At 36.9% G+C, this 23,628-nt stretch overlaps 1 long non-coding RNA gene across 1 annotated transcript; it reads left to right on the top strand.

The window, feature by feature from the left end:
- Nucleotides 1–9,328: 9,328 nt before the first annotated feature.
- On the top strand, nt 9,329–10,772 carry LOC148733544 (uncharacterized). The gene is made up of 2 exons (XR_016000825.1): nt 9,329–9,451; nt 10,270–10,772. It is a non-coding gene; the product is annotated as an uncharacterized LOC148733544 (long non-coding RNA).
- Nucleotides 10,773–23,628: the final 12,856 nt, after the last annotated feature.

Here is a 23,628-nt window from a genome sequence, read left to right as displayed (position 1 = left end):
GTTTGCTTTAGTTGTAACAATAAGGTCAATTAGGTACTCCGTTGTAGATGTTATTCTAGATGGTTGAGAGATAATGTTTTGCATATTAAAGTCTTCAAACGTCTCTATAAGCTTCTTCGTTTTGCCCAAAGTAGGCATGCCATCAGGGTCCCTATTTAATAAAAAACAGTTAAAATCACCGAGTATAAAGATGCTGTCAGTTTCAAGCACAATTAGTTTCTCCTTCTAAACACTGACAATAATTCGGTTTGTCAAACAGTCAATCACTCAGGCAGTTTGACTTCACCCTATTTTCTTTTTACCTAGTTTGTAGTTAGCGTAAAAACCAACAGAATTATAAACAATTTTTATAGAAGGTACCGCGCGTGACCGCACATGTCAGGCGCTGGAATATAAATATGATTAGACTTTGAAGTGAATTTAATCTCTTTACCTTTTAAAACAAACGGTTACAAAATTCATTGAATGATTACTTCACAGTGTTCAACAAGTAAAAAAGTCAGTTAGGCAGTTTTTTTTCCATCTATTTTTTTCTAGCGGCGCAGCGACAGGCAATCACAAAATTATCACTGTCCCTAACGGTTTCACACACTCCAAAGGACTGCTGGTTTTGAGAATCTGTTTTCCTAAAACAATCGAGGTGCGCTTCCTGGCATCGAAATGTTGTTCTTCCATGCAAGACAAGAATCTCCTTAACACAACACTTGTCATTGAGCTTGACGCTTGAGGCGCACTAAGATGGAGCTTCTTTCTGATTGGTTGATCTCTGTGCTATACTTGGGTGGCCGATAAAAGCTAAAGGCTTGTCTGTCCAGATCTTGAGGCAAACAGGTTGTTTCGTAAAGAACGGAGAAAACAATTAATGCGAAGATAGTTACCCTCTGTAAGGAAAATAATGTTTCGCTTGGTTACGCCTCATGAGTTAAGCTTTCGTAATAGCACTTGTGCGCGATGAAGTCAAAACAATTTCTCGCAGCGTCAAACCGAGTCTTGGTGGTGATCGCTTCGCGTGATTTGTTGGTGTTTAGAGAAATGATCAATTCCCCTCGTCTGTTTTTTTCACTTTTTGTTCCAAATGCCTCAATGGTGTAATGTCTAAGGCTGTACAAACTCTTCAGAAATGAAAAAAAAAAAATTCCTGGCATCGCTTACCGCTGGAGAACAAAGAACTGCTTTCGAAATGGCTTGCAAAATTTCGGCGAACAAACACGCCAGTTAATGAGCACTCGAAGCTATGTGGCGACCACTTTGAATTAAGCCGACTGTTTTTTGGAAAATCCCGGTTTCCTTGCTTGTCAACTTGAAACCAGGGTCTAATCCCACAAAGTTTTGCTTTGTGCAACGAAAAACACCGAGGAAACCTCCAGCAGAGCGAAAATCGGTCGAACGGAAGCAGCCGACTTCGTACGTAAACACAGCGTCGGACGATTTGCCAGAAACATGTGATGGCTTTCAAAGTGACAACATTGGTGGTGATGGTTTCGCGGGATTATCAGAGAAAAATATATGTCACATCGGACATGACTGTAGGAAATTCGCCTAAAATCACTCTTTCTGAGGATGACATCGACGGAGCTTCCTTATGAGTGAACACCCCTAGTCAACTGACTATTCCTGCGTTAAAGAGATGGTTTTCCTACAGGAGAGGAGCGAAATAGAGCGGAACGAAGCGATCCTTGGTCGAAAGGTAAATACACGTGAATAGCTTATTTCCCCGGCATACCGGTATTTTACGTTGGATGATCAAACTTAAAGAAATCAACTGTCCCTGTCACAGTTCAAAGTTATAGAAATAGTGCCCTTGATAAGGACCTTATTGATCCAGACAATGCTGTCACTTTCAAAGCCATCACATGTTTCTGGCAAATCGTCCGACGCTGTGTTTACGTACGCTTTCGCCTTCGACCGAGTTCGCTCTGCTGGAGGTTTCCTCGGTGATTTTTCTTGCACAAAGCAAAACTTTGTGGGAATTGACCCTGGTTTCAAAGTTGACAAGCAAGGAACCCGGGATTTTCCTAAAACAGTCGGCTTCAAAGTGGTCGCCACATAGCCTCGAGTGCTCATTAACTGGCGTGTCTGTTCGCCGAATTTTTGCAAGCCATTTCTAAAGTAGTTCTTCGTTCTCCAGCGGTAAGCGATGCCAGGACTTTTTTATTTTCATTTCTGAAGAGTTTGTACAGCCTTAGACATTACACCATCGAGGCATTTGGAACAAAAAGTGAAAAAAACAGACGAGGGGAATTGATTATTTGTCTAAACACCAACAAAGCACCCTAAGCGATCATCACCAAGACTCGGATTGACGCTGCGAGAAATTGTTTTGACGACATCGCGCATAAGTGCTATTCATTCAGTGAAAGAACTTCAGTGAACTTAAATTGCTTTAAAATGCCATAAAACTCGTAAATGTAGACAGGTTTGAATACAAAGTGTTGATTGTATGTTGGCATTTCTAAGATGAACTTAAAAAATGATAGCTGGACTTCAGCAGAAGTAAATCTTTTGACCCCTGAGAGTGGTTTGCGTTTCATTTCTCCTCGAAACATTAAGGTCATGAGAATAAAGGAAATAACCCTAAGTTGTAATAATAATAATAATAATAATAATAATAATAATAATAATAATAATAATAATAATATATTTATAGAGCGCATTAACTATTGGTCAATATTCAAAAGCGCTTTACAATAATATAGGAAAATTCATTACCTGACGAGCGAATTCCGCGTTAAATTGCACTTGAAAACCGATATCGCACGAATCGCGAAGCGATTCGTGCGATATCGGTTTCCAAGTGCAATTTAACGCGGAATTTCCCTCGTCAGGTAATGAATTTTCCTTGAATCGCATCAATGAATTGTTACGTGCGCGAATGACCAACAAATGTCCACTAACAAAGCATATGTGAAAATAGACTCCCGAGTACGATATATGGCACGCAACAAAAATGTAACAACAAGCAGTTACCCATTTTAACTATTATTTAATTAGTTTTACATTGCCTAATTTACTTAGGTTAAAGATTAAGTTAAGCAGTTCATAAAGCAGGCTTACAATCCTTCATGCCGTGTAAGTGTTCGTCTTCTTGATCAACTTCCAATTCCAACATCCGCCGACTGAAGACCACAGCGCTTGGCTTTCTTGATTTATCGCATTCTTTCCTTGTACACAAACTCTTCCGGAGGACTCCATAGTAAACTCTGTATTCTCTATCTTTTTCCTCTCTTGACTATCGTGTTCTTCATCTCTTTCTTCTCTCCGGATATCGCAAGGTCAAAAGGTCATAGCCTTGTCATATCATAGCTTCCACAAGTTCAGTCAGCAAGCCACGAGGGTAAGCCCTCGGGAAAATCTCCTTTGTACTTCTCACAAGCCAGGTTTTATACATTTACTTTAGTTATCTAGAATGTTCTGTTACAATTTATAGCGTATTACAAGTTGTACTATTTTTGGAAACTGCTGAGTCACATGAAAGAAGTTTCTGGAATATTACAGATTATAGATAATTCTATTACGGATTATAGATAAGTCTGGGATTGCGGGACAGATTCAGTAACAACAATTCGATCCTCGTAACAGAATAAAAATAGGAAAACAAGAAAACAGCAATAATATTGTTTGTTTTCATCTAGAGCGCGAGCCCCAGAAAGCCATTTCGAGATCAATTTGTCAGAACTGTCATTGCGTTCGCGAATAGGAAGCAAGGTCAGTCGCGCACGTTAACCTTCGACATATTTATTTGAACCTTGTTTTTACATTCGGTTTCAAACTTTTTAAACAAGCTTCACACTACTTAAGGATAATGGTGGTATTTCACTGAATTTTCAGGCCGTTTATTTTTAACGTCTTTTTCTCAAATTTCCACTGAATTTGCTCGAGAAGGAAAATAATTTACAACTTCATGATCTCTGGTGGCAAAACGGAAAGAAATGAAGTGTGCAAGCGAAAACACTGAAAGTTTAACATCGCGATTAATATAAGGTGAGTAACTTAAAGTGTAAATGCGTGTATTAATCGATATTTTATTCCTCTGAAAACAAAGAAGTGTTTCATGAAAAGTCCAAAAACTTTGGTCTTTTTATTTGTAGAAATGCACTACAGGCAACGGCTGCCATTAGCTGAATCGTTGGGATGAGCATTCGACTGAAAGTTGATGGAAATATTCACTGGAGAGTTGTTGAACTCTTGCTGTTAGACCATCCCTGCCGTTATTCATTGCTGTTGTGTTATTGCCAACTACTGATAGAAGTGCAAGGCTCTTGACATTAATTTCTCGCAAAGCTTGAGTGCGTGGACCGCCGCTGGCGTTACCAGCTGTGACAGTCGTAATGGTACGACTAAAAACACAGCCAACTTGCTTGACATCCTTTGTTGTTCTTCTAAAAGATTATGGCTGTAGATGGATATTGAACCCGGGTTGGCGTGACCTGTTGGCTCGGAGATTGTTTTTTTCCGGGCCGTGTTCACAGGATTTTCTCGCTTTCGCGTTGTCGCGAGCGAAAGAGGTTTTTCATGCCTTTCCAAGAATTTATAGTTCAGTTCAAAACAAGGAAGAACCTCAGGCTCACTTTGAAAAACGCTTTTTTTTTGTTTTTGGCTCTTTAAAAGGTTACAATGGTTTTGAAAACATTTTAAATTGACTTAGAAACCAAACCTTGTAACTTCGTAGTTGTTCTGCTTACGTAGATGCGAAACAATATCACTTAGCCTCGTTTTTAACTCGCAATTCCACTCTAAATACCTCGTTTCCTTAACCAATCAGAATGCGAGACTGTATTCAATGATGCGATTCGAATATATATCAAATTGACCAAAAGTCACAAATTAGAAGCCTCTTTTTAAAAGAAAAGTCTTCAGTCTTTTTTTTTAAACACAGAAATACTGCTACTATATCTAATAGTCAGCGGTAAAGAGTTACGTTCCATAGAACCGGTGCAGCGTGGGTGAAAGCGCGACCCCCAAATGTAGAGCAGTTGACTCTAGGATATTCCGGTAGGCCAAAGAGAAGGGCGTGGCAGTAGTCAAGGTGAGAGGATACAAGTGCATGGACCAATGTTTGTGTCGTGTTGACATTGAGGAATTTCCTAATCTGTCTTATTTTATACAGACCGTGAAAAGCTTTACTACAGGTCTTGCCTATATGTATATTCATACGCATTTGGGGATCGAACCATGATCCAAGATTTCGAACGCTTCCTGAGGGTTTAATGCTAGATTCACCAACGACGATAGAATCGATTGTCGCCTTTGCCAGCTGATGGCGGGAGCCGATTATAAGAAACTCTGTTTTTATGTCATTTAATGTATAGAGAAAGTTGTGGAGAATATGTATGCCGAAATTAGGATGTAAAAGATTAATGCTACCAAAGGTGATCCAGAGTAATCGAGTAACAACGCTTTTGTTCATCGTTAGCATAAAGAGAAAACTCTGCTTTGTGGTTCCATTTATTTTTACGGTATCTTTGTTCAACTGTGTGTTTATTTGTTTTTTTTTTGGTTCCAAAAGAATGCTAAAGAACATCCCTGATTTAATATAATGGGTTTATGAAAAAATCTACTTTACAAAAAACATGTTTCTTGAGATAAAAGATTTCAACTTTTCCATGACACAACTTTGATTCTTTTATTGAACTTACTTTAATCATTTTTTACTTTGATTCTTAATTGAACTTACCCTAATCATTTTTGTTCAGTTACAAATTGACCTCCCAGTGGTAAAAGAGATGTCTAAACTCGTTGAGTTCACTTTAAGTACTAATAGGTAATGTCTATGGTGAAGCTGTTTCCTTTATACTTTAGTATTCATAAAGGAAAAAATTCCAAGTTCGTTGGACCATTATGAAGCATCATTTCGTATCTACAATTTGTTTAAAATATCGTGAGAACAAAGAAACAAGGGACACTGAGATTTGCGGTGTCGCTCGGTAACGTCCCACATCCTGCGGTGTTCGTTTTTTATCGTTAAAGCGCGTTCCAGTGCATTCCAATGGTTTTGTTTTTCAGCAGAGCCTCGGACACGGGTCGCTGAACCATGTTGTCTTTGTCAAAAACTAAATCAAATTCAAGCTATCCGGTAAGTAGTAATATGGTTAAGAAGGTTTCAGAGCCAAGGTTCGAGAGGAATTGATAATAAGAACAATTAAAAAAACACGCATAAGAATAGTAAGAAAGGACCATTTGCATTTGGACTTAATTAAGACGACCAGTCGTGAGTCGACTTTATTGCTAATAAGTGCACGTATAAAGTACAGCTTTCTGCGGTTTGTCAGTTATGCGTACTGTTAAATATCTTATGAGTGTCGAGTATATTGCGTATTTGGTGTTCCTTCAAGTTTTTTTGCGGTGATGCGGTGTTCATTTTTAAGTATTTCTTTGCGGTTTTGCGGCAAGCAGAGATTCCCAATATTTTCTATAGAAAAGCTATTCTTATCAGAAACAGTTTGACGTAAAAACATTGCAGCAATCGTTGAAGAAGGCATGTAAGACCTTGATTCTTCCCCCCCAACTTGAACATAAAACTTGAAGCTAACTTTGGGAATGCTTTCTAGTAACAATAAAACAAAATTTATGGGCTAACTATTTATAGTATCTTTTAATCATAATCCTCGGTTTATTGTTCAATTTTACTTCCACTTTATTTAGAAGCTGAAAGGCTAGCGCTAATTGTGCTTAAAGCAGCCTATCCGGTAAAATCCTTTGCAAAAAAGTGATATTTTATCACTAGCATTGTTTCTCTAAATTTTAGGGGGTGGAGGTGGGGTAGGATAAACAGTGTGGCATGGTCGATAAAATTTTTATGAAATCGAGAATTCTGTGTAACAATTATCAATTTTTTTAAGTTTACCAAGACCAGCTCTCCACTACCAAACTCCCTCTTTTTCAAATTGAAGTCGTTAAAGGTAAGATCAATTCACTTGTTAGCCGTGCTTTCTGTCTTTCGGTTCAAACTACTTCCTGTCAAATATTAATTCTGGTCTGCTGAAACATGTGTTAAGTGATACCGTAATTTCATAAGTAATCTTCTTTGATAGATAAAAAAATAAACAAACAAGTAAATAGGCAAAAGAAATTGCTGCACATAGATAGTTTGCATAAAACCTAATATACATCTTTCTATTAGTGGTATCATACATTACATGTACTCTTGGTTTAGTAAAGCCAATTAACGATGTGTGCGATTCCAGCATTAATGTTTGAATTGCCTGAAATTGTGAAACTTATCAAACAACTTCCATTTTATATAAGGTCATCATGACTAATGTTCACGTGACTGTGCTACGATGTACGATGGGGCCCGCGTGTCACAAATTTGCAGATATGCGCATATGAATAGGGTTTTTTTTAGTTTAAAATCTTCTATTTTATTATAACATGTGAGGTAACCTTTGGATGAGTTGAAAAACTTCCGACTAAGCGAGCTCTGTATTCCAATATACAGAAACTATGGGAATTTTACCAGCTCTGATAAGCTAACAATGCAAGTACCATATAAATTGCAAGCTAAGTGCTTCGGCTAAACACTGACATGAATAAGTGAAAGAAATAGTAAGCAGGCCAGAGGTCCCCTGTAGGTAAGCTGCACGCTTTATTCTTAAAAGTTCACACAAATGGAAACATTCATCCAACATAATGTTCACTACACCATTATAAGATATCATGATGTCATTCATTCTGATTTTTTATTACACGACTCGGGCAGTCAGAGGGCCAATAACTAAAATCAACCAATCAAAAATGCTCTATTGCCGGCCAATATTCTCTCAGTATTGGACCGGGCACTGTCCCGAATGGTCCCGAATGATACCGCACTTGAGTTCCTTTGAACTTCAGCCGTATAATAAATCTCCCAGTACGGCCCTCGCGCTTGGTTAATAAGATATATATACCGACAGCATCTTCCGTGCAAAGTAAAGATATCAAAAACTGCATTACATTTGGACTTAAACATGGTAACAATCGTTACAGATTGTTACATATAAAACTGGGCAGGTGATTTCCCCACTCCCTCCCCTTCTTCGGGTAAAAAAAGAAACTTTAGGCTGAATGGAAAAATGGTTTAAGAAAACAAGTAATCTATATCAAAAGTTAGAAATACCACGTCGTGAATTGACTTTTAAGCTCTGGCCAAATTTTATATAGAAGCCCTCTCTTTCTTCTTTTTTCGACTTCCACTTTACTTAGAAGCTAAAAGGCTAATTATGGCAAAATCAGTCCATCCGGCCGGTAAAAAGTTTCAGCACAAGACGTGATGTTTTAAGACCACCAGTCTGAAACATGGGAGGAAAAAATTATGTATGCAAGGTGAGGTCGGACTTACTGTGTAGCGGATATCAACAGTATAATTTTTATCAATTTTGAGACTCTTACGCTATGTCTTAAAACGCATTTTTTTTTTACTCTCCATGCTGCTTTCCCTAACCAACGTGCTTCTCTTAAAATTTAGATGTTACGTGCATTCTTGGTTCGATAGAGCGGGTAAAATTCCAGTTAGATTCTATGTACTGGAAATTAGCTTGTTAGATCGGAAAACATGCGACTCATCTAGAATTTTCGTTAAATGTCATAATAAAGTGGCAAAATCTTGCAACTAATGCGCCATAGTTCCATCAACTTCATGGTTCATCAACATTCTGATCCATTCTACCTCCATCTAATTAATGTGACTTGTGTTCGTATGTTGGTAAGGTAATTCTTAACAAAATTAGAACATAACAACTTAGTTTTAGTATTGCAAGTTGACTGCTAGTAATTACTGAAAAAAAGTGGCCAAAGAAAGTTATTTCAATATTGTAACCAGTGATAGGTTAGTAAGTAATGTTATGTTAGAGTGGAAGTGATGTTATGATCGAAAATAACAGTATAATGTTAACAACTTGTTGCCGTTTCTTTTACAGAGAAACTTGTGAATAGTTATGGAGATTTATTAGTCTAACGGGAACTGTTACTGGCCGGAAAGCATGTTCTACGTTATATTTTGTTGTTTGAGCTATTTATTTAAGGGATATACAAGAAAAGAAACTATGATTTAAGACAAAAAATTAATTTAGTACGTATATTAGAATGTAAATGTGAACTGATGACATAGCCACTTATATTAAATTTCTCCTTACACGCAACTCAGTACCCTGGATTTATTCTTGTGCAAGTTGCATATTTTGGTAAAAGGAAAGCCCCAGTTCAAAAATGCTTTCCGTTGTAACGGTTGATAACTTATTTACGTCAAACAGTTACCCTGATTTTGATAAGAATAGCCTTTCTTTGTTCCGACGATAAGTTCTCAATCCATGAAATAATTGTCTCGTAATGGTGCTAAGTTCCCTGTTTTGAAGGTGAAGTATAAAAAGGAACACCTTTCTGGAGAAGGACATCATTCCATACAGAAGCTTTAGAGAGAAGAAGTATCTTAACTTGCCGTGGAATAATTCTGAGTAACACCAAAATGATAAACAAGGTACGTACGCTGTGTTAAAGTACGCTATGTTAAAGCAAGACTCCAAAATAGCATGTCGCCTTTATTTTTAAGGTGGAACAGATACTATGATTACTGGAACGCTTTAGAGTGTTACTCAGTTATTCTGATTTTATTACGTGTAACTGAGATGTTTTGAGACAACTATTTATTTTTGTCTAGAGAATAAAGTGCTTTCTAAGCGCAATTTTTAAGTGAAGCCAGCATGCAGAAAATGCAGTAAGAACTAAGCATACTCCCAAAGAAAAAGAGACTTTAGCATTTCAAGTCAAGTCAATGATGAAATAGAATCGATGAAATCCTGCGGTTCCGACTAAATGCTTCGATCATCCAAAACTTCGACACCTATCTAAGAAGAACCACATAATCTTAACCGAACAGACGTGGAAAGCAATGACAAGGACACATCGAAACCAGTCGCTAGATATTTTAATTTACCTAATCATTCTAAGCAACATATGGCAATCTGCGGTCTTTCCTTAAACTTAGGTAGCACGTAAAGCCGTAAAACTCTTGAACAAAAAAAGCTCACCTTTCAAACCGGCAGTCTAAATCCCACAGGGATCAACGAACGCTTTTCATTCCACTAATTTATTCGTGTTTTTCTCGTTGCCATGTTCCCACCAATAACGTAGCTCCATTTTCTGCCTTTAAAAGCACACACAACCCACAATTCCTCTATTCGCTCCGACGAAGGGCTAACGCTCGAAACGTCAGCTTTTGTAATCGTTACGATGGCCAATTTACCATTTCAACTTTGTTGGTATATCCAAATTAACCGAACATTCCTTCGCTTTCAGAAGACTGTCATCTTTGCCTTTGTTGTTTTTTGTTTTCTGTATGAAACAAACTGTTGGCCGCCTGGTCTGAACGAGGAAGGCACGAACAGCACTCAACCCCCTTGGAATATGACCAAAGGTAGAAGAAGTTTCACATCGCAACGCCTCAAACGTCAAGTGTCTAATAATGACTGTTGTGTCAAGAAGGCGCTTATCTACAATGGAAGAATCACGTATCAGTGTCGGACTGAGCATCCTGATTGTTTTAGTAAATCTGATCCTGGCAGTAAGTTATTTGGACTGTGTGAAACTGTGAGGAACAGTAAGAAAGTTGTGATTGCTTGTCGATGCGCCGCTAGAATATAGCCGAGGAAGTTATGTAGAAATTTAATGATATTTCTTTCTTTTGACTAGAAACTTGTCCTGAAGAATGTCATCGCTGTAAATGGTTCAACGTTTTAATTTTGCTAAAGAATTGTGTATAAAATATAATTAAACGAAATAAAGTTCAAAGCCTCAGCTCATGTCAAATAGTAAGATTTTCGAACTTTAAGGAATGCTGTCAATAAATTGTCCTCAAGTTTGAACTCTAGTGGGAAAAATCAACGCAAATGAAAAACCACGGAAAATGGAAAATTAATTTGAACTTTCAAGCTCCTATGATTTTCTATGACTTTCCCTTTTATCGTGTCTTTTATTTTTCTCTTTTATCTACTTAAAGGGTATGTTAACACAAAAATCGTACATTTTCTTTTCATATAGCTGTTTAGAAAATATATCAAGAACACCAAAGGTGCAATTCGTTTTTTCTCAAAAAGTCCATTTTCCCCTTGTAAAAGCTCTTTTAAATTCTAAGCAATTGCCTTTTTTCCCGTGACGTCACGGGTGGAACCTTCCGGTAGCGGAGGTCAACAGCGCTTGAGATACCTTTGAGTCTCCTTTGCATTCCTTGTTTGCCAGTCTCGTCACGATTTTTATACTTATAATTTGGTTACATATATTCAGTTTTTCGTAATGGTAAAGCATTGTGTTCTCCAGTTTTGTAGTAATTCAAACAAAACAATGCATAAATTTCCAAAAGAATCATATTTGAAGCGACAAAGGGATAAATTTGTTCAAGTGAAAAGGGCCAGTTTCGTCGAGCCGTCCAAAAATTCTGTTGTTCGTAGCAGTCATTTCTTACCTGATTCTTTTGAGAAAAACTACATGGAGGAAGTTAAGTGGGACTTAAAAGAGTTGCTGGTCCCGGTGCTGCACTGACGATTCAGGCCCTACCAGAAACAGGTTCTTAAATAAACTGAAGCGACCAGTGCGGTCAGCAGAACGCGAGGGCCCGAAGGTGGCCGATTGAACTGAGAAACGACCGAGGAGAAGTAGAGCTCTCCAAAATTTAAGGGTAAGAAAGGGAGACAAACAAGAAATTCCTAAAAACCTCTAAAACTGTCAACCTTTTTCCAGCCAAGTCAGCTCGCCATTAAAGCGTCTCAAATTCATCCTAACATCCGTGACAACGAATGCAAAACCCTGCCAGCTCTTGCTAGACTTATTCAAAAGATGGATGCGCCTCCAAAATACCTTTCACGGACAAAACAAAGGACCAAATTCGTCTCATATCGAACTGGATGCCACCGGTTTAGCCTTCATAACACAACCAGCAGAGATGACTTGTCTAAGCCATCATGAAAAGAATTTGTAACGCAATGAGGTAAAGCTCTTAAAGAGTTAAATGGTTGAATTAATTGTCTCTCATTGCAGGACATGTCAGAGGAAAATGAATCAGTGAGAGAGTGGGTGAATGAGTGAGTTATCGAGTAAATAAGTGAGAAATTGATTAGGCGAGTGACTGAGTGACTGACTGAGTGAGTGAGAAAGTGACAGAGGAAGTGACTGAATGAGAAAACGAAAGAGGAAGTGAAGAGTGAGTAGGTGAGAGAATGAGAAAAGGAGATAGGAAGTGACTGAGTGAGTAATTGAGCAAGTGAAAGAGGAAGTGAGTGAGGAAGAGAGAAAGAGAGAGAGGAAGTGATTGAGTGAAAGAGTCAGAAAATGACTGAGTGACTTAGAAACTAAGAGAGAGACTGAGAGAGCAAGCGAGGAAGTGTGAGAGAGAGAGAGTGAGTAGAGTCAGAGTATGATCGGGTCATTGATTCATTTGGTGAGTAAGAAAGTGAGTGAGAGAATGAGTGAGTGAGTGAGTGAGTGAGTGAGTGAGTGAGTAGGCAGGGGAGAAAGTAAGTGAGTGAGTGTCATGGGGTCATAACCGAGTCAATAAGTGAGTTAGTGGTTAAAAAACTGAGTGAGTGTGAATGTAAGAGGGAGTACTTGGGTCATTGAGCTTGATTGAGTCAAGGAGTCAGCGGATGACTGAGCATACTTCGCTGGCACGGTTATAAAAATCTAAAAAATGACAATTTTTATATTCTGCCCTTTGTAATATTATAAAGATTAATGTTGTTCTCTTTGATCTTATATTGGCAACGTTTCCACACAAAAACAGCCTAATCCAACCAGTTTAGAGCGTAACCGTTTGACGTACTTGTGTTAGCTAGTGTTATTCTTTCTGTGACTACCACTTTACATAGAAGCGGAAAAGGTAATTGTTACAAAAGAAGCCAATCAGGTAAAATTCTATGGGCAAGAAGTGCTATTTCAAAGCGGGAAACGTGGGAAGAATAAATTGAGTTACTTTTAGAGAGGGTGGGGTTAGGAGGTGGGGATGGAGCGGCGTTGGATTATTTGCGTGGCGGATATGAACAACTTTTCACTACTGCACTTTCTCCCTGACCTGGGTGTTAGTAGTTAGTAGTAGTAGTAGTTCTTTATTTAATGAGGCACCACCCTTAGCTACACGTTACTTTCCAGGAAGCCCACAACAAAATATTCAATAAAAAATTACAACCTACACTAAGAATCATGTACATGAAGTAAAATATTATTACAAAAAGGAAATCGCAAATTTAAATATAAATTTGTATACATGTGTAGTAAAAAGAGATAAAAAAACTAAACACTTAAAATTTTAGGCGACGGATATCGTAAAGAAACGTTCTTGTGCCAGCCTTTGCGCGTATAGCATCTGGTAGCGCGTTCCAAGTCTTAGCAGCAAAACTGTGACGAAATGACTAAAGACCATGCTTGGTACTGTTAACCTGTACAATTCCTTGCATTCTTAGTTTGGAAAAGGTAGTAGAATCCTCGAAGATTCTTCCTATTAGATTTTATATCTGATGAGATCGGAAGTACTGCGTATTATCCTAACTTTCGAAATTTGTTCTGTCAAAATGCCCCCCGTTAGTTTCTATGACCGATACATCGATATCAATGATATACAGGAACATATGTACACCTGCAAAGTGGTACATTCTCATCCTCCCTCTATCTACAATAATGTAACAGGTCTGTAATAAACAAATAAATTGTACAAGTCATGTTGGTTTTTTACGCAGTTTTTGTAAAATAGGAATTGTTAAATATCGAAAATATGTCACTGAGCATTGAAGTTTCTGTTAGTGTGGAAAGCAATGAATGTTTAATAAGTGCTATTGTTTGTAATGTTAGTATCGTGGGTAATAGTTATGTCGGAAATATTGGTATATAAGTAGAGGACTTGTGGTTTTCAGTTCAAAAAAGAACAAGAAATGTTTAAAATTATTTATTCTAGATGCTGTTTCTGACAGGAAAGGTTTCTTTTTGTTCTATTTTGTTTTTCAGCTGTTTAGCAATGGAAAATTCACACAAAGAAATCTTTAAGAAGAAATAGCAGGTTTACAAGAAATAAATCAATTGATAACATACATGTGGCAGCTTTAAGTTTCTCTTTGTTTGAATAAACCTCGATATATCCTTTTGCAAGTTGCATATTTAGGAAAATGGGAAATCCCCAGGTCTTAAATGCTCTCTCTAACGATCTTTGACGTCAAACCATTACAATTTTTTTTGATAATAATAGCCTTTCCTTGTTTGGTCCATGGGTATCGTTGATCAGGGAAATTACATGCATTGTAATGGTGCAATGGATAGGAAAAATATTCCTTTTTGATGAGAGACTATAAAAGGCTATAGCTTCTAGGAGAGGAACATCATTCCAAACTGCAGTGAAATCAGAGAGAAAAAGTGTCTTCACTACCTGTGGATTAATCAAGTTCTGAGTAGGAACAAAATGATTTCCAAGGTACGATGTCTTGAAAGTAGACCATACATATATTTAATAACTCCTTTATAAAGCAGGCGATAAGTCAAGTTCAATGCACAGATGCCATGTACTTCAATTTTTCTTATAGCAGTGGTTTTAACTTAAACATTATCACCTTGAACAGCTGCAATGATTTTTTTCAAAGTATTTTGCCGGCGTTTGTAAGGGAAGCCTATGAACAGAAGTATGATAAGTACTTCCACGAAAACATGCTTAACTTGACAATTAAAACCGATTTGATAAAATCCTAATATACAGTAACAATTAAAAGGTTTTCTCTCGCAAACTTGAAATGAAAATCAACACCGGTTCAAGGTGATACACACATTCCTGATGGTGCATTTCTTTGCTTTCTCAAGGTTGCTATCTTTGCCTTTGTTGTTTGCTGTTTCCTGTACGAAACAAGTTGCTGGCCGCAAGGTCTGAAGGAGAAACTCCTCAACTCCAACAAGTCACCTTGGAATACAACGCAGATTGATGCCTCAAGAAGTTTTATTTCACAACGAGTCAAGCGCCACTCATCTAATGATGACTGTTGTGTCAAGGAGAGCTTTATCGACAACGGACGAATCACATATCGATGTAGAAGCGAGCATCCCGATTGTTTTAGCAAATCTGATCCTACTAGTAACCTATTTGGGCAATGTGAAACTGTGAGAGACAGTAGGTATAGTGTGATTGCTTGTCGATGCGCCGCTAAAAAATAGCTGGAAAAGTTTCTTGAATTACCAGATGTTCTATCATTTTTACTATATCTTTTGATAATTATTTTTTTTCTGGCAGCCAAACTTAAAGTAGAATATTGAAAATGATTCGAAAAGAAAGGTGTTATTAAATGATTGACATTAAGACATTATTGTTACGTGGTTTTTAAGGATTGTGAAATAAAGAGTTGAAATAAAATTTGTAGTCTCAACTGCAGAATAGTTAATCACGAATTGATATCACAATGAATGTCCTATATAGTCTTTAATTTTTAACTGTTGCCAGTAAAATGTCAGCCACATCACAAACCGGGACTTTTACAGTTTGAGTTAAATCATGATGGAGCGAAGAGCAATTTGTTTCTAGTTCCCCTTTGTTCATAAATTTTCCTGTTTTCCTCTTCCTTGGTCATTCTCAGTATTAGGGGACTTTGCACAACCACGACAGTCGTCACAGTTTAACAACTTGACCCAATTAAAATATTTTCCAATGTTTCCTTCGTTTCACTTACTCCTTGATCAGTATGTGAGTACTAAAAACGCAGCAGAAGCATGCGTAATTACCAGAAAACGCAAATCGATGGAGATATAAAATTAGTGAAAAAGAAGCCTTTGTGGCTTTCGTTTTTGCGATTGAACGTGTAATCCCATCCATCTTCATATGCCACAAAGTAAAGTAGACCTTATTCATGACGTGTGCTAATTGCTCATCACAGATCACGTGAAATCTTTAAGAGGCTGAATGCTTTGCCTGATAAGATTTGAAGGGTGAATTTAAGTACGTGACGTTTAATCAATTTTTTACATTGATAAATCGGTCTCTCGAACAGGGTCTCATTATCTGTAATGGGATACACACACGTTTTAAAGATGCAGCCGTGCAGCACAATGACAGCCGCCAATCACAAAAAATTTAGGAATAAAAATAGTTTCTACACTAAACAAGGGAAAAGTTTGCGGCATCTGATTTCCTGAAACAACTTGAAAGGGTGATTACGCACTCAATCTTGATTTGACCATTTTTGACAAAAGTTCTTGAAAAGTCAGTCGAGCAAAAATATTACGGGTACTCAGCCGGAAGACGTCAACCAAGATCAAAATTTATTCATTTTGCAAAATATAGGTTTTTGCACAAATAAGGTTGAAATTCTCAAAACGCTTCGAGGTGTAACCACTGGATTTCATTGATGCATTTTCAGGCGATACTATGCGTTACTTACCTTAGCCGGTATAGTTTCTTACGGGAATCAACGTGGAAGGGATAACTATTTGTGAAAACCACGAACAGTTTTATTATTCTTCACATATATTTGTAAATGTTTTTTGCTAATTTAGATAACGAAAGACACGTGGAAACAACAGTTATTTTGATTGTGCTTCAACCACGCAAAGAGGACGAAGCATGGAAGCTAAAAGAGAAAGACCTGTGGTATTCACTCTACAGAGATCGCACAATCATTGTTAATAATGGTGGAGAATCGTAAATCAAATTATTCCGATGCAGAGAAGACAACAATAGATAGGCATTACGGCCTTTTGTATTCCTTTATCTTTAGACTTTAATTAAGAACTTCCTCTGAAAAGGATGTTCAAGATCAGTGAGGGTTACTTTCCTATTTTTTAGCAGCGCATCGACAAGCAATTACATCATTTTCACTGTCCCTCACAGATTCGTACTTCCCAAAATTAGGGCTTTTAGGACTCGATTTAGTAAAACAATCAGGATCCTCGCTACTACACTGAGACTTGATTTTTCCGTTTTGTACTATCTACCTCTTGACACAGCAGTTATCTTCACGGTAGTTTGGACGTGACTCGGCATAAATTCCCATTGGAGAGTTGTGCTTAGGAACACGGCCCTGAGATGATCTGTAGAAGTCTCTGAGAACCACCTTGTCCAAATTCTGTCGCTGGCAAAATGCTGCAATGCTCACCAAAAGGATGAAAATCACAATTGCCTACTTGGAAAAGTTACAACCAAAAGAAAATCACCCAATGATCTGAGATCACTGCTCTCAGTTATTAAAATAGTTATCAATGCGTTCTCGCAATTCTCTTACAGTAACTACGTAACTTAACAGCTCAGACTTGAAAAATTTTACTCCATTTCAAATATCTGGTCTATTAAAAGTTGAAACGGTAATGGCTCCTGTTATTGCCTTTCTGATAAGGTTCATTATCCCTAGCTCCGACGAAGTGCTAACGCTCGAAACGGAAGCTTTTATAACCGTAATAGTGGCCAATTTACCATTTCAATTTCCTTTCTTCTAGAGTGATTTTCCAATTAATCATTCTTATTGCAAAAATCACCTCAACGATCTAAGCAAATAAATGGGAGATCGATGTTTCTTTCGATGACCTAAATATCTCAGTTTTTGTCGCCCTAAATTAGCATTGTAGTCATTGTTCTTTACAACGTGAAGTTTCGGTTATCCCTTGAAAATAGAGATGTGGATTTGAAATAACATAATAACATAGTCGAAGAGAAATCAGTTAAATATCAAACAATAAAGTATACACCATTACGTCTATACTAAGTTAGACAGGATTTTTGTTGAGTTTCTTATTTGCCGTGAAAATATCGCAAGAAAATCAATTTCATTAGAGATTTGATAATAACAACAATTAAAAAAAAAACACCTAAGAATAGTAAGAAAGGATCATTTGCATTTGGACTTAATTAAGACGACCAGTCTGAGTCGACTTTCTTACTAATAAGTGCACATATAAAGTGCGGCATTCTGGTTTGTTAGTTATGTGTACTGTTAAATATCTCATGAGTGTCGAGTATGTTGCGCATTTTGTGTTCCTTCAAGTTTTCTTGTGGTGATGCGGTGTTCATTTTTAACTATTTCTTTGCGGTTTTGCGGCAAGCAGAGATTCCCAATGTTTTCTCTAGAAAAGCTATTCTTATCAGAAACAGTTTGACGTAAAAACACATCAGCAATCGTTGTAGGAGGCATGTAAGACCTTGATTCTTCCCCCCCCCCCAACTTGAACATAAAACTTGAAGCTAACTTTGGGAATCCTAAACAAAATTTATGGGCTAAAACAAAATTTATGGGCTAACTATTTATGGTATCTTTTAATCATTATGCTCGGTTTATTTTTCAATTTTACTTCCACTTTATTTAGAAGCTGAAAGCCTAGCGCTAACTGTACTTAAAGCAGCCTATCCGGTAAAATCCTTTGCAAAAAAGTGATATTTTATGACCACGACTGTTTCTCTAAATTTAAGGCGGTGGAGGTGGGGTACGATAAACAGTAAGGCATGTTCGATAAAATTTTTATGAAATCGAGAATTCTGCGTAACAATTATCAATTTTTTTAAGTTTAACAAGACCAGCTCTCCACTACCAAACTCCCTCTTTTTCAAATGGAAGTCGTTAAATGAAAGATCAATTCACGTGTTAGCCGTGTTTTCAGTTTTTCGGTTCAAACTACTTCCTGTGAAATATTAATTCTGGTCTGCTGAAACATGTGTTAAGTGATACCGTAATTTCTTAAGTAATCTTCTATGATAGATAAATAAATAAACAACCAAGTAATATAAATAGGCAAAAGAAACTGCTGCACATAGAGAGTTTGCATAAAACCTCACATACATCTGTCAATTAGTTGTATCATACATTACATGTACTATATATGAACTTCATCGTATCTGATGACATGTACTCTTGGTTTAGTAAAGCTGGTGAAAAGCTTACAAATCATCTTCGTGATAGCTGGCTTCCGAGGGAGTTTCTATTGATCGGAAATCGTACTACTTATTCACTTCGTTGATAGATGTTAAAACAAAAAGTTTAGTTTTCAAAACCAATTCTTTATCCTAATGTACAGAAGATAGTTTGCATCCGGTCCCCTTTCTAGCACCCTATTCCCTATCGTGTCCCAGGGTAAGATGCATGCGCGAGCTTAAAATACAATTGAAAACGAATAAAAAAGAAGCCGTCGGTATTGTAATTGATGTTTTTTTTTTTTAGTAAGAATTATTGAATTATTTGACAAAAGGTGGACTAGAGAGAGTCCTGCGGGGTTTATTTGTTATTTGAGTATTGCGGGAAACGACGGTATCGCAAGAAACTTTAGTACTTCAAGCAATAAGTGGTTCTCAATGAAAGAGAATTTTTCTCGCATCGGTCATGAAATGTTACTTCTCGAGCGGAACTGCTTCTGAGCGGAAGAAGTGCTTCTTTTCTTTTCTTTTTTTTTTTTTTTTTTTTTTTTTGTCGATTTTTCAGCTTCTTAGTAAAGGGGAACACAAACAAAGAAAAAATTCAAGACCCAAAATTGAGCAAGCATATGGAAATCAATCTATAATGTAATAGATGACTTGTATCCCTTAAAGTACTCTTCATTTCGCCTTTTAGAGGTTGTGTATATTTGTAAGGGGAAGCACCCAGGTCTGTTACACTCTACTATTATTGGCATTTTTACGTCAAACAGTTAAGCTGTTTTTTGATAAGAATAGCCTTCCTTTTTTCAGACCATATCTGCAGACCACATTATGTCTTGTAATGGAGCAGTGAATATAAGGGGGAAATTTCCCTTTCTTGATTTAAAGCATGAAAGAAATAGTTTGTTCGAGAATCCCATCAAAACTTAGAGTACACTTAGAAAAAAGAGGTATCCATTTCACCAGCAGAGCAATCCTGTTAGGCACCAAAATGAGCAAGGTATGTTGAATTTAGAAAGCAAACTTAAAAAAAAAACCCTTTAGTACTTGAGATATGTTTCACATTATTTTGATCTGCAAATTACACCATATCGATTGATTTCTGTAATCAAAGATCATTGTAACTTTCCACCAAGGAATAATTTCCCCGAAGAATTGATTTTGTCAGAGTGGTGCGACGGCATTCCTACCTGTACTATTTCTTAAATCCTAATAAGCAAAAATTGAAAATCATCAAGCAAATGAAAAATACTTCCAACTGAGAACATTTAAACATGTCACAAAATAAACCGAATGAAAAAGAACGGTTTGTTGAGATTAAAGAGACATCTTCAGCGTGATAAACCTCATAAACTTAAAAAAAAAAAAAAAAAAAAAATCGGTAATTGTTCGAGACCAAACATCAAACTTTAACCGCATATTTATTGCTTTCAGAATACTGTCATCCTTGTCTTTGTTGTGTTCTGTTTTCTACGCCAATCAACCTGTTGGCCACAAGGTCTGAGTAAGGAAATCATCCACTCCACCCAGTCTCCCTCGAATGTGACAGAGATCAACGCTTCAAGAAGTCTTATATCACAGCGAGTCAAGCGTCAAGTAACTCATGATCATTGCTGTGTCAAGAAGCCGGTTATCGAGAATGGAAGAATCAGGTATCGGTGTCGAACCGAACATCCTGATTGTTTTAGTAAATCTGATGCAAGTAGTAAATTATTCAGAAAATGTGAAACTGTAAAGAACAGTAAACAAGATGTGATTACTTGTCGATGCGCCGCTAGAATATAGTTGAGAAAGTTTTTCAGATTTGTGTAGAAATGTAATAAATCTTTTTGTCCCTATAAAATAAATCATATAAAATTACTGTTAATAAAAAATGCTAAAGTATCGTTAATGAAATAATAATAAAATGGGATAACATGGACTTCAAAAGACTATATTCTGTGTCGATTTGTCATATATTGTACCCAAGTTTGAACTCTTATGGAAGAAATTAAAGCCTCATTAAAAACTGGGATAATTATAAGTTATCTTGAACTGAGCAGCGCGCATAATTCATCAGTATTTCTCCTTTGGGAAATTTTTTATGCGATATTCCTTTTTTATTCCAATTAACGATGTGTGCGATTCCAGCATTAATGTTTGAATTGCCTGAAATTGTGGAACTTATCAAACAGATTCCATTTTATGTAAGGTCATCATGACTAATGTTCACGTGACTGTGCTACGATGTACGAAGGGGCCCGCGTGTCACAAGTTTGCAGATATGCGCATATGAATAGGGTTTTTTTAGTTTTAAAATCTTCCATTTTATTATAACATTTGAGGTAACCTTTGGATGAGTTGAAAAACTTCCGACTAAGCGAGCTCTGTATTCCAATATACAGAAACCATAGGAATTTTACCAGCTCTGATAAGCTAACAATGCAAGTACCATATAAATTACAAGGTAAGTGCTTCGGCTAAACACTGACATGAATAAGTGAAAGAAAAAGTAAGCGGGCCATAGGTCCCTCTGTAGGTAAGCTGCACGCTTTATTCTTAAAAGTTCGCACAAATGGAAACACTCATCCAACATAATGTTCACTACACCATTATAAGACATCATGATGTCATTCATTCTGATTTTCTATTACACGACTCGGGCAGTCAGAAGGCCAATAACTAAAATCAACCAATCAAAAATGCTCTATTGCCGGCCAATATTCTCAGTATTGGACCAGGCACTGTCCCGAATGATCCCGAATGATACCGCACTTGTGTTCCTTTGAACTTCAGTCGTATAATAAATCTCCCAGTACAGCCCTCGCGCTTGGTTAATAAGATATATATACCGACAGCATCTTCCGTGCAAAGTAAAGATATCAAAAACTGCATTACATATGGACTTAAACATGGTAACAATCCTTACAGATTGTTACATGTAAAACTGGTGATTTCCCCACTCCCTCCCCTCCCTCGTGTAAAAAAAGAAACTTTAGGCTGAATGGAAAAATGGTTTAAGAAAGCAAGTAAATCTATATCAAAAGTTAGAAATACCACGTCGTGAATTGACTTTTAAGCGCTGGCCAAATTTTATATAGAAGCCCTCTCTTTGTTCTTTTTTCGACTTCCACTTTACTTAGAAGCTAAAAGGCTAATTATGGCAAAATCAGTCCATCCGGCCGGTAAAAAAGTTCAGCTTAAGACGTGATGTTTTAAGACCACCAGTCTGAAACATGGGAGGAAAAAATTATGTATGCGAGGTGAGGTCGGACTTACTGTGTAGCGGATATCAACAGTATAATTTTTATCAATTTTGAGACTCTTACGCTATGTCTTAAAACGCATTTTTTTTACTCTCAATGCTGCTTTCCCTAACCGACGTGCTTCTCTTACAATTTAGATGGTACGCGCATTCTTGGTTCGATAGAGCGGGTAAAATTCAGTTAGATTCTATGTACTGGAAACTAGCTTGTTAGATCGGAAAACATGCGACTCATCGAGAGTTTTCGTTAACTGTCATAATAAAGTGGCAACATTTTGCAACTAATACGCCATAGTTCCATCAAATTGATGGTTCATCGCCATTCTGGTCCATTCTATCTCCATCTAATTAATGTGACTTGTGTTCGTATGTTGGTAAGGTAATTCTTAACAAACTTATCACATAACAACATAGTTTTAGTATTGCAAGTTGACTGCTAGTAAATACTGAAGAAAAGTGGCCAAAGAAAGTTATTCTAATATTGTAAGCAGTGATATTTTTGTAAGTAATGTTATATTAGAGTGGAAGTAAATGTTATGATCGAAAATAAAAGTCTAATGGTAACAACTTGTTGCCGTTTCTATAACAGAGAAATTTGTTAATAATTATAGAGACTTATTAGTCTAACGGGAACTGTTACTGGCCGGAAAGCATGTTCTGCGATCTATTTTGTTGTTTGAGCTATTTATTTAAGGGAAATACAAGTAAAGAAACTATGATTTATGACAAAAAATTAATTTAGTACGTACATAAGAATGTAAATGTCACTGATGACATAGCCACTTATATTAAATTTCTCTTTACACGCAACTCAGTACCCTGGATTTATTTTTGTGCAAGTTGCATATTTAGGTAAAAGGAAAGCCCCAGTTCAGAAATGCCTTCCGTTGTAACGGTTGTTAACTTACTTACGTCAAACAGTTACCCTGATTTTGATAAGAATAGCCTTTCTTTGTTCCGACGATAAGTTTTCAATCAATGAAATGATTGTCTCGTAATGGTGCTAAGTTCCCTGTTTTGATGGTGAGGTATAAAAAGGAACACCTTTGTGGAGAAGGACATCATTCCATACAGAAGCTTTAGAGAAAAGAAGTATCTTAACTTGCCGTGGAATAATTCTGAGTAACACCAAAATGATTAATAAGGTACGTACGTTGTGTTAAAGTACGCTATGTTAAAGCAAGACTCCAAAATGGCATGTCGCCTTTATTTCTAAGGTAGCAAAGATACTATGATTACTGGAACGCTTTATAATGTTACTCAGTTATTTTGATTTTAGTACGTGTAACTGAGATGTTTTGAGACAACTATTTATTTTTGTCTAGAAAATAAAGTGATTTCTTCGTGCAATTTTTAAGTGAAGCCAGTATCCAGAAAATGTGGTAAGAACTAAGCATACTCCCAAAGAAAATGAGACTTCAACATTTCAAGTCAAATCAATGATGAAACAGAATCGATGAAATCCTGCGGTTTCGACTAAATTCTTCGATCATCCAAAACTTCGATACCTATCTAAGAAGAACCATACAATCTTAACCGAAAATTCCTTCGCTTTCAGAAGACT

The sequence above is a fragment of the Stylophora pistillata genome, chromosome 4, assembly GCF_964205215.1.
Source record: "Stylophora pistillata chromosome 4, jaStyPist1.2, whole genome shotgun sequence".
NCBI lineage: Eukaryota > Metazoa > Cnidaria > Anthozoa > Scleractinia > Pocilloporidae > Stylophora > Stylophora pistillata.
This window is presented reverse-complemented; position numbering and strand designations above follow the sequence as displayed.